The following is an 11,137-nucleotide window of genomic DNA, read 5'->3' on the forward strand; positions in this document are numbered from 1 at the left end:
AGCAAAATTACATATAACAAAACAGTTATCAAGTAAAAATTACAATAATCTTTATCATAACTAAGGAAAAGTATAACTAACTATTCTTAACTCCATCAAAGACTCCAGAAAGATACAATATTACCTAAGCAAACAAGAAAAAAGCAACTTCCAAACTATAGAAATGACAGAGACATCTTGCTGCCTGGACAGTCACCCAAAGTTCCTCTGTACCATTGGGGCATCCATCTTCGGCCTACAGGCCCATAGTTTCCAGCAGACATTTCCACAAAGCAGGAAATTTCAAAGGCAGTCACTATCTGCTTGTCCTGAAGAATGTCATGCAGACTCTTTCATGAATCAGGAACCACAAAAGATCATCTCTCCTTTAGGCAAGTTCAGCAGTCCTCTCTCTGCGGGTTCTCTGTGTCCAGTTTATGCAATAGTCCAGGCAAGAGCAGTTTTCTTACCCAAATGGCTATCAGACTCCATAAGGATCCTCTTCGATGCCCATCTTCCTCTTGGAGTAGATTGGTGCTGCCAGGAGCAGAGTGTCTCATTGTCATGAAAAGCCCTAAGTTATTAAAATATTTTAAATGCCATATTCTGCAGTCTTTGGAAGATATGAAGAATGCCTATCTAACTAAAATATATATATATCTAGAAAACCTAACATGACTACAAGCTTGACTATTATTGATGATTATCCATTAGCAACCTATATTTCCTATCATACATTACATTTTAAATGAACTACACAATCACAATACCTTAATCAAGATTAGAAATATGCATATACATATGACAAAATTCACCTTAAAATCCATACCAATGCAAATTATTCATATCTATATCATATCCCCCTTTAAATGTAAAAGAACGTTTATAAACCATATTTGGGAACATGGGCACAGTTATTTCTTTCCAAACTGCTTCCTGCTGAATGGGGGCGTCGTTAATTAGGTCTTTCATGGTATAACCTGTGTGCTAGTTTCATCTCAGTTGGCAGTTGAGCGAAGCAATTTTCTTAAGATGTTTACAGCAACGCTTCAGGAGGGCGTGGTCCATCATACATACCATATCGGAATAGAAGAAATGAACAGGGTCTCATCCTCTGTGAAAACTAAACAAGAAACTCCTTTCCAAAGCATCATGTCCTTAGATCCAAATTTCAAAGCATCATAATTCAGAGAAAATTATTTTCTCCTTAAACCCTCTCCTTGGTTATATGTCTCTGGACTCAAATTGCCCAGGTTCTTCCAAGAAGGCCACCTCACTCATCCTCCAAGTGCCTGCGCACTCTAGTTCACACCACATGTGCCCACACCTCCCCTGGGAAGCAGACACCACTCTCCTAGGTCTCAGTGCTGACTTCACGCAAGCTCAGGACACACTACAAAGCATCTAGTGTATGGTAGTCCCTAAAGAACTACTACGGCCTGTCAGTGCTTGCCTGTAGATACTACCAATAGAGAAGTGTTACAGGAGACGCAGGGGCATTCTAAGGACAAGGGAGCTGAGACAGGACTGCATGCTGTCTCACCAAACCATCTTCCCAGTGCTCTCCACTTTATACAGGGTCTTGCTTTGTAGCCTCAGCTGGCTCAGAATCAGAATCCACAGCTCCCATAAAGAAAGCAGAGAAAGCAGGGCAGTGGTGGAGCACACCTTTAGTCTAAGCATTGCTTAGAGGGAACTTGGAAATCCTGAAATACTGCACTGAAATCCTGACTGCAGGTCAACAGGCAAATATATTGTAAAGAACAAGGAAATAAAAATGGATACCACCCAAACACATGACAAGGATGTCCGCTTAGACTGGACGGTCTAGCCAGAACAATTAAATAAAAAAAGGCATTCAAATTGGTGGTAAAATAATTTCAAAATTAACAAAATAGGAATAAGCTTGGCAATGGAGGAAAAGGCTTGTGCACTGCAAACTATAAAGTGTTGCTAAAATAAAGGTGCTAATAAATGGAGAGATGCCCATGTTGTGGATTGGTAAGATTCTGTTGCTATGGTAAAACACCAGGACCAGTGCAACTTAGAGAAAGAGCTTATTTTGGCTTCTGATTCCTCAGCTGAAATAGTTGTGGAGAAATGGCGGCAGGGGGCTGGAGTGGGAAACTGAGATCACATCTCTGACCACAAACACAAAGCAAGCGGGTGAACTGGAAGTGGGATGGGGCTATGAACTCCACACTGCAGTAGTATACTTTGTCCAGCAAAACTGCACTTCCCATAACCTTCCCAAGTGGTACCACCATCTGGGGACCAGGTGCTCAACTATCTGAGTCAATAAGAGACATTTTTCATTCAAACCATTATATATGCCAATACTTCTCAAAGCAACCTCCAGACTCAATGTGATCCCCTTCAAAATCCAAGAATGTATTTTAAAGAGAAGAATCCATCATCACATGGAGATGGGATCTCTGGGAACACTAAACGGTTAATATAGTCGATGGTCTTACACACTCAGATTTTAAAACTTCCTACCTTCCTACTAGGGCTAGAGGTGAGACAGAAAGAGTGGTAAGGTGACTAAAGCCCTGAATTCATCCCCAGAACAAAACTAACTGGTCAGGATAGTATAGTGCTGGCATATAGTTAGAAACAGACCAAACAGAAATAAACCCTTATATAATATCATGGTCAAATGATATTCAAGGGCTGAGACCATTCAGTCGGAAAATGGGGACAGTCTTTGAAAAAACAATGCTGAGGAAATCTGATATCTATGTAGAAAACTTTATAAAAATTCACTCAAAATGTGTTAAAATACCTAACCATAAAACTTGAAACCAAAACTCTGGAAAGAAAAGGGAATAACTTCGTGAGAACTAAATCCTTCTGAACTAGGGGTACAGTACAGTGGTAGGATGTTTGCCTGCAATGCTCAAGACCCTGGGTTTCACCCGAGCAGCACAACACATCAAGTGACACTATCTACAAGGTCAAATAATGACAGAATCTGCAGGTCACGTATTTGACAAGGAATTTATATGCAAAAAACAGATCTTTTAACAAGACTAAATTTAAAAAAAAACAGGCAATGTATAGATGAACATATACCTTTCCAAAGAATTTATATAGCCAACCAAAACTAGTAGTGACTATATTGCTACAGGCAATGTATCGATGAATGGACATTCTCCCAAAGAATGTATACAGCCAACAAAAGCTAGTAATTAGTAATGACTCCACTACTAATCAATGCAAATCTGAACCATGGTATGCTATTTCACACCCAATCAGACACCTACTATCAGAAAAGCAGAGTGGAATTTTGGTCAGAATGGAAAAATAGAAACATTGACACTTGTGAGAACAAAAATTGTATATAGCAGATCCTTAAAAAGTGCACACTGGGCATTCGGGCCTTTGGCTCCAGCAAGACCAGAAAGCACTGGCTTCTCGAGGGCAGCAAAGTGCCTCTAGTTTCTGAGGAACCAGAAAGCACCCAGAACAGGATTCCAGCCTCGAGATCAGTGCAGGAACTGTGCTTGAGCTTCAGTGTGCCCAGGGTCCTCTGACAGACTGGGACTTTGTTTCCAGAGGTATTCAAGGTCATTGTGGGCATGGCTAGCTTATGTCCGAAATAATTACACGGAAACTGTATTCTTTTAAACACTGCCTGGCCTGGCTAGTTCCAGTTTCTTATTGGCTAGCTCTTACATATTAATCTAACCCATTTCTAATATTCTGTGTAGCCCATGAGGTGGCTTACCAGGGAGGATCTTAACCTGCATCTGTCTGGCATGGGAGAATCATGGTGACTCCTTGATTCAGCTTCTTTCTCCCAGCATTCTCTTCTGTTTACTCCACCCACCTATGTTCTAACCAATAAAATGGGCCAAGGCAGTTTCTTTATTATAATTAACCAATGTCCTTCCTCCATCACCTACCTAAGGGTGTGCCTATCAAATGGGCCTAGGCAGTTTCTTTATTAGTAAGAAACCACTCCCACATCAGGATTAAAGGTGTGTGCTACCACACCTTGAAGTCACAGAGGTCAATCTCCCTCTGCCTCCCAAGTGTTGGGATTAAAGGTGTGTACTACCACACCCAACTACCCTCTTTCTTCCTTTTTTTACTTTTAAGAACTTTTAACTTTTAGCTTGCATATAATTTTAACACACTAAATCATTTAGAAATTTTCTTTGTCTGAATCTCTTTTTACTGTATCTCTCTTTTTCTGACCACACAAGCCTTTAAATTACTGAGCAATATGGGTAGGATTAAAGCTGTGGCTTTGCCAGCTAGATCCAGTCCATTCCTTAGCTTTCCAGCCTCATGGCTGATATACAGGCTGTAGCCATGTTTATAGCCACAACTCTATGGTGTTTCAAGGTCCCTGCCAGCCAGCGAGCTACAACAGACAACACTCAAGTCCTCTCTCTGTAGTTGGCCCTCCTGCCTCAGTCAGAGTTTGCCCTGGCAGGACGGCCCAGAAAGCTGGCATTTTAAAATGGGTCAGCTTTTTTTCTGCTACGACTGAAAACCGAAAAGCATGCATTCAGCTTTTCGTCAACACCATTTAAGTGTTTTGTGGCAGGACCTCTTAATGAGCTGCAGGGTTTTGCAGCTAAAGCTGAGTCAAGAAGCCTCTCTTAGATGAGAGCACTTGCTTGCCTCTAGCAAGCAGAGTAGACCCGAGAGAGTGCTGCTACCAAAAAACCATGTACAGCGCTGTCATTTTGTTCTAGAATTACTCCCCAAGCTGTCTCAGGCTTTCTGTGGATTCAGTTGTCCACACGTCTGGGTGCCATTTGTTGAAATAAGGAGCGGCGGGGCAGTGTCCCAGCACCCCGGCCGCCTGGCTAGCTTATGCCCCGAAATAACAACACACAAACTGTATTCATTTAAGCACTGCTTGGCCCATTATATCTAGCCCCTTCTTGGCTAACTCTCGCACCTGGATTAGCCCATTTCTAATAATGTGTGTAAGCACCCCAAGGTACACTTACCTGGAAGATTCTAGCCTACATCCATCCTGGGTCAGAGCTTCGTCGCGTGTGTCCCAGAGAGGAGCTATGGAGTCTGTCTGAGGAGTCTTACCTCACTTCCTCTTCCTCCCAGCATTCTGTTCTGTTTACTCCTCCCACCTATGTTTTTACCTATCAGGGCCAAGCAGTTTCTTTATTGCTTAACCAATGAAATCAACAGATTGATATATGACATTCCCACATCAGGAGCCAGGTACCCAGGAACCTCCCAAGGGCTATTCTTCCCCTAACACAGCACACACTAAGCCAAAACACACTAAAGCAAAAGGGTTTTTGCTTGTAGGACAGGTTTGTGGTTCAGAAAATATTAAACCTCTTCTGGTTTTTCAACACTTAATTGCTACTTTTATCCCAAGTTTCACAGTATGAGCTCAAAAGTGAGTTCTAGGTGGGCTTCAGGATGTATTGTCACATTCCTGCCCACACAGTACACAAAAAGTGGGATGGACATGACAGGGAAGAATACTCAAACAATACAACTCCTGTCTTCAAGGCTGCTTGTGTTCTCCCTCCATCCGCTCCTCACTGGGACCTTGGGAGCTCAGTCCAGTGCTCCAGTGTGGGTCTCTGTCTCTATCTCCATCCATCACATATACAAAACCAGAGGCCAAGAGAATTACACAGATAGAGGAGAGGGGGCAGTGACACTAAAGGAAAATCTCCCAGGACTTTTGCTTGTCACTAACAGACACATGCAGACAGAATCTGTACAAGACTTTTGTGCTTGTCTGCCCCACTGCCATGTTCTGGTGTTCTTAAGATTCCAAACACTCATTTCTGCTCCTCATTCTGTGCCACTTACTCTCCCCCACATCACTCTTCCACCACACCCTTCTCTCCAAGATCACTGCCATAACTGCCTAACTGAAAATACAATCAAGGCAACCCAATTCTACAATTTTCCACAAGCATTCTTCTCCCTAAATTACATTTTACAAAAGGCAAATGAAAAATGAGTCAATTATCAAACACAAATAAAAATAAAAAGAAACCTAGAAAGGAAAAGCTACCCACAGTCCTAACGTGCCCACAGACATGGGATTGAAACTAACATTCAGCCTGCTAAGCATCTATCAGTGCAAAAATGCAACAGTAGAATGAATCACCGGGTTCTGTTGCCTCTTCCCTTGACAGCTGGCACTCTCCAAGTTGCCTGATGAAAGGTTAACCTTCATTGTCAACCTGACTGGATTTAGAACTGCCCAGGAGACAACTCTCTGGGAAAGTATGTAAAGAGGCTGTAGACAGAGGGGAAGACCCACCTCAATGTGAACTGGGAGCCCAGACTGTACAGGCAAAAGGAGCAGCAAAGTCTGACAAGCATCGGCATTTGCCTCTGCTTCCTGAGTGTAGAGGCAACGTCACCTGTCTCCTCTTTCACACTGCCACAACTTCCCTCCATGATAAACAAAAGTAACGAACCCAGTTGCTAACCCACCTTTTAGGTCCATTTAATGAACATTTAGTCATTTGATCTCGTTACCACTGACAAAAGCTTTGTAAACAGCCCCACTATTTCTGTAGGAGTCGAGTACTATTGTATTAATTAGCATGTAAGGTTTGTGGCCTAATTACAATCTACTCTGCAACAGCCCATTAAGCTCCTATCTACTAGCTGTTACCACTCTCCTGACTCAGTTTGTAAACGCAGTCACAACAGGCTTGCATTTTTTGTTTTTTGTTTTTTTTTTTAAGTAAGTTACCCTCAGACTCCCTCTTTGGTGGAGGGGGCTTCTCACTAAGACCTATACACAGAGCGGAGCTCAAGTACCTGGGACTCCAGTCCTAGCACAAGCTACAGTTGCCAAGTAAAGGATCTGAGCAGGTAATTAGCCCATGTGCCACAGTTCCTTCACCTGTTAAAGATAGCTCATAATACAAAACACCAGGAAACTGGTACAGAGCTCCTAGGGAAGCACTGGTGGGCAAGCCTCCAACAGGCACTCATCACTGGCTGTTGTGACACAGAAGATCCACAGCACATTGACCACAGTGTGTGCATATCCTCAGACATCACTATCTTGCTATGTTCCTTCCTTCAAACCCTCAAAGGCTCTCCCTGCTGCCAAGTGGTCACTATTTAGCTGGCCATGGAAACTGGGGTGCCTGCGACATCAGCTGTTCTGTGTTCTAGCCATACTGAGATTGCCCCTACCCTTCCTCTGCAAAGAAGAGGACAGTCAGTAAGCTGTGCCTACCCCTCACTATTCACCTTCTGTTATCCCCAACCATTCAGTCCCTAACAGGCCTGGTGACACTCTGCTGGTTCTGTAAGTAGTGCTGGCACAACTTGCCAAAAGTCTAGTATCTAATCATCCTCTGTAAGGACCAAATCTTCTGCTTCGAATCTAAGTCTGCCACAAGACCTAACATGATCCTGAGCAGGCAACAGAAGCCTGGCTGAAATGCAGGTGTCTGCTGAGACGGTTCAGCAGGTTAAGGTGCTTGTTGTACAAGCCTAGAAATCAGAGTTTAATCTCTGTAACTCATGTAACAATGGAAGAAGACCACCAACTCTACAAAGTTGTTCAACCTCACCACACATGCTATGGCATGTGCACTCCCTGCCACAATTTAAAAAACAAACCCAAAAAACTTTCAGTAAATGCAAAGATGGTATTTGGACGATAAATATATAAACTGGAACTTACAAGCCAGGCCACCTGGAAGTTGGACACAGTGGTGCCCGTGAGCAAATCTCCAGGCCGTGGGGCTGTGACTGTGGTAAGCTGAGGACTCTGTTGCTGCTGTGGGGGCTGTGGTGTCTGCACTTGCACTTGTGCCGGCTGCTGTGGGGGACCTTGCTTGGCCTGCGGTGGTGGGGGCTGTGGTGGCAGCTGCATCTTCTGTTTCTGCATCTTGATGATATGTTCCTGAAACCCAAATAAGGTATGTTCTCCGCTTGCACCAACCATAAGCCCCCCTTATCGTTACATGTACAGAATGTAAACCATCCCCCAAAACAACTGTGTACTGAATGAAAATGAGAACCTCACCGGGCGGTGGTGGTGCACACCTTTAATCCCAGCACTCGGGAGGCAGTTTGAAGCCAGCCTGGTCTACAAAAGCTAGTTCCAGGACAGGCTCCAAAAGCTACAGAGAAACCCTGTCTCAAAAAAACAAACAAAAAAAGAAAAAAAAATCAGCACTTCACAGAAGTGGGGACAGCAACTCTGACAGATCACTAAGGTCACAGCAAGGTTTCCAAGTTCTTATTTCTCATGAGTCAGTTTAAATAAAGAATAATGACTTTGTAACCACACTCCATCAATAGTAATAACTTGGCAATAAACCTTATGAAGATAACAAGATAATGAGCTGGGCATGATTACTCAAGTTTACAATTAATAGCACAATGGAAGTAAAGAGGGAAGGACCAGGTCTTCAAGGCCAACATCAGTTATGTGATATTACCTGACTCAAAAACAGAAGTTATCAAGACACTAGTTCAAAAAACAAAAACAAAAAAGACATCCCACCCCCTTCCCACAAATGTATGAGCTGTTCATAACTATCAGATCTCTCTGGATATATCAGAAATTACAATGGATTTGAAACTGAATTAGGAGAATGTGGGTTAAAAAAACAAACAAACAAAAACAAAGGAACAAGAGGGTGAGCAGGACTCCTGCAGCTGGGCTGGGTGAGAAATGCTGACTGGAGCAATCTCAATGCGATCAGACAATTTTCCCCTGCTGGCCTTAAAGTAGTGAGAACAATTACTCTGGTTTACTGGAAGAAAAGGTGCTGTATAATTCAGCAGCCACATCCTTGGGGGGCTTTGGAGCCCTAAAACATAATCTCTGAATGAGGAACTGAATGTCATAATTTGTAGCATTTCAAATGATTTAAGGTATGTGTAGTAGCCACAGACAGCTAGGTAGTTTTCATCTGAGGTATCTTACCACCACCTCTCAAAGAGAACGAAACACACTCTGGAGGTCCCAATAGAATACTGACAAAAGACACACGGGTCCACTGACTCATCTCTGTGTCCTTCCCAAGCTTCACAGAGGTGGCCTCATGTCAGCTTTAGTGAGTCAAGCTTCTGATCAGCAGCTCACAATGGCAGACCCAGCAATCAGTCTACTCACATTGCATCTGTTTTTCTGGTTCCTTTTAATGCTGCATTTGTTGCAAGGACGTAACAATTCCATTCTAAAGTAAACACACTAGCACCAAAGACAGCAAGACAACGGACTGGCAAAACGGGAAACATCAATTTTCAAACAAGCAGCAAAGGAAAGCATACTTTGACCTAGCTACTCCAGAAGAGGAGCACTGAGGGATCATCTTCACACTACCCTCCCAGAAAGGTGCAGACAAGCTTTTTAGTTCTCTGGAAAATGAGCTGCAGTAATACAATGCTTGGAGATGTACCTGCTGGCAGGAAGCTAAGGTTTCCTAATGCTTCTTAGAAGAATGAGTCATGCTTACTAGATGAAAAATTGTGTTAAATACAAAAAAGCAGGCTCTCTACCTAAAGACAATGATAGATTTTTGTAAAACAGGCTCTGAACTACAGACAAGTCAGATATGCCTGTGATGTTATGGTGAAGGATATGCTCACCGATGCCAGCTTGCCCATAGCTTTGATCTGTGCAGGAGACTGGGCCTGGCCCTGGAGCTGTGAAACTTGAACCTGGGAGGTCTGCTGCTGCTGTTGTTGTTGTTGCTGCTGCTGCTGCTGTTGCTGCCTAAGAAGCTGGAAGTGGGCAGCAGGAGTGATGGTTTTTCCAGGTAGCTGAACTCCTGTGGCTATAAAGAGGTTGACTTGTTAGACCATGGCATCCTCAGCAGTCCTGGATAATACCTGCAAGCTGAAGCTTTAATAGCAGATACTAGCTCAGGGAAACACCAAGCCTCTCACCTTGGGACACTTGGGTCACTGAAGACCGGGTTGGGGTCTGCACTGGAGTCAGGTTGGCAGTGGCCACAGCTGAGGCTGTCACGGAAGTGACTGCCCAGTGACTGCCCGAACACCTTGAGTTGTTGTTGTTGTTCTTTTGGTTCCTGCCCTAGCCACGCCCACTCCCATAACCTCTGACCCGCCCATCGCCATCTTGGGACCTCTCTCTGCTTCCTCGGCATGTGCACGCATTTTCTCTGTCTCTCTCTTCTTTTATCTCTCCTCTCTCCTTTTATCTCTTTTCTCTGTCTTTCTTTCTCCCTCTTCCTTAATAAATACTTATGGCTATTTCCTGCGTTTACGTGTCTGTTACCTGCCGCCACCATGGGCCAAGGAAGCGTGCCCTCCTGTAGTGGCTTTCTCATGGCGGGCTCCGCCAACCCACCGCGGTAATCGTTTTTTAAGAATAACAATAACAGTTGTCATGGACACCAGATCAGTGGTGGCAGTAGCTGGGGAACCAACTGCTCGTTGCTGGGTATGGACCACTTGAGCAGAAGCAGAACCTCCGGATGTCTAGAAAGGTAATACAGGAATGTTATCATAGGACTTGGGGTAGCTGCCAAGCCAAGGAAGTGTGAATTCAGCTAGGTATGGTGATACATTCCTTTAATCCTGGCACTCGGAAGGCAGGGGAGGGAGGGAAGAAAAAAGAAAAGAAAAAAAAAAAGAAAAGAAAAGAGACAAGAGCAAAATCATACAAGTTTAACGGCTTTATATGGCTCCTCAACTGTTCTGGCACTATCTGGTGAGGCCAGTCCATTCCAATACCTCCTAGCTTCCCTTGGCATGTTCAACAAACCCACTGGTTACAGACAAGTATGTATATCTATGTAGTTCTGTACCCTCTCCAACTCCATCCATTTGTGTGTCTACCTACAGTTTATCAGAGAAACCACATCTTCATAGAAAAGATATTCTCTAAACTCCAGCATAAGAGCTTTGAAATATCACTTCTTATACAGGAGACAAGCTGCCTCTGGGTATCAGAATATGAATTCTAATACAATGTGTTTTATTCTGACTATGAGCTATGAAAGGAAAGCAGGGGGCTGACATTAGAAACCTGATCGCCGGGCAGTGTTGGCCCACACCTTTAATCCAGCACTTGGGAGGCAGAGGCAGGCAGAGCTCTGTGAGTTCAAGGCCAGCCTGGTCTACAAGAGCTAGTTCCAGGACAGGCTCCAAACCCAAAGAGAAACCTTGTCTCGAAAAACCACACACACACACACACACACAC

The 11,137-nt window shown here is 43.7% G+C and overlaps 1 long non-coding RNA gene across 1 annotated transcript in view; it reads right to left on the minus strand.

Annotated features, from left to right (window-relative positions):
• Positions 1 to 10,315: 10,315 nt before the first annotated feature.
• Positions 10,316 to 11,137, minus strand: part of LOC126491164 (uncharacterized) — an 8,897-nt gene continuing 8,075 nt past the window's right edge. Inside the window, exon 3 of the long non-coding RNA XR_007589332.1 lies at positions 10,316 to 10,413. This is a non-coding gene — a long non-coding RNA (uncharacterized lncRNA). The remainder of the gene's footprint in view (positions 10,414 to 11,137) is intronic.

This window comes from Alexandromys fortis, unplaced genomic scaffold, assembly GCF_014885135.2.
Source record: "Alexandromys fortis isolate MF-2015 unplaced genomic scaffold, M_Fortis_MF-2015_v1.1 scaffold_245, whole genome shotgun sequence".
NCBI classification, from domain to species: Eukaryota; Metazoa; Chordata; class Mammalia; order Rodentia; family Cricetidae; genus Alexandromys; species Alexandromys fortis.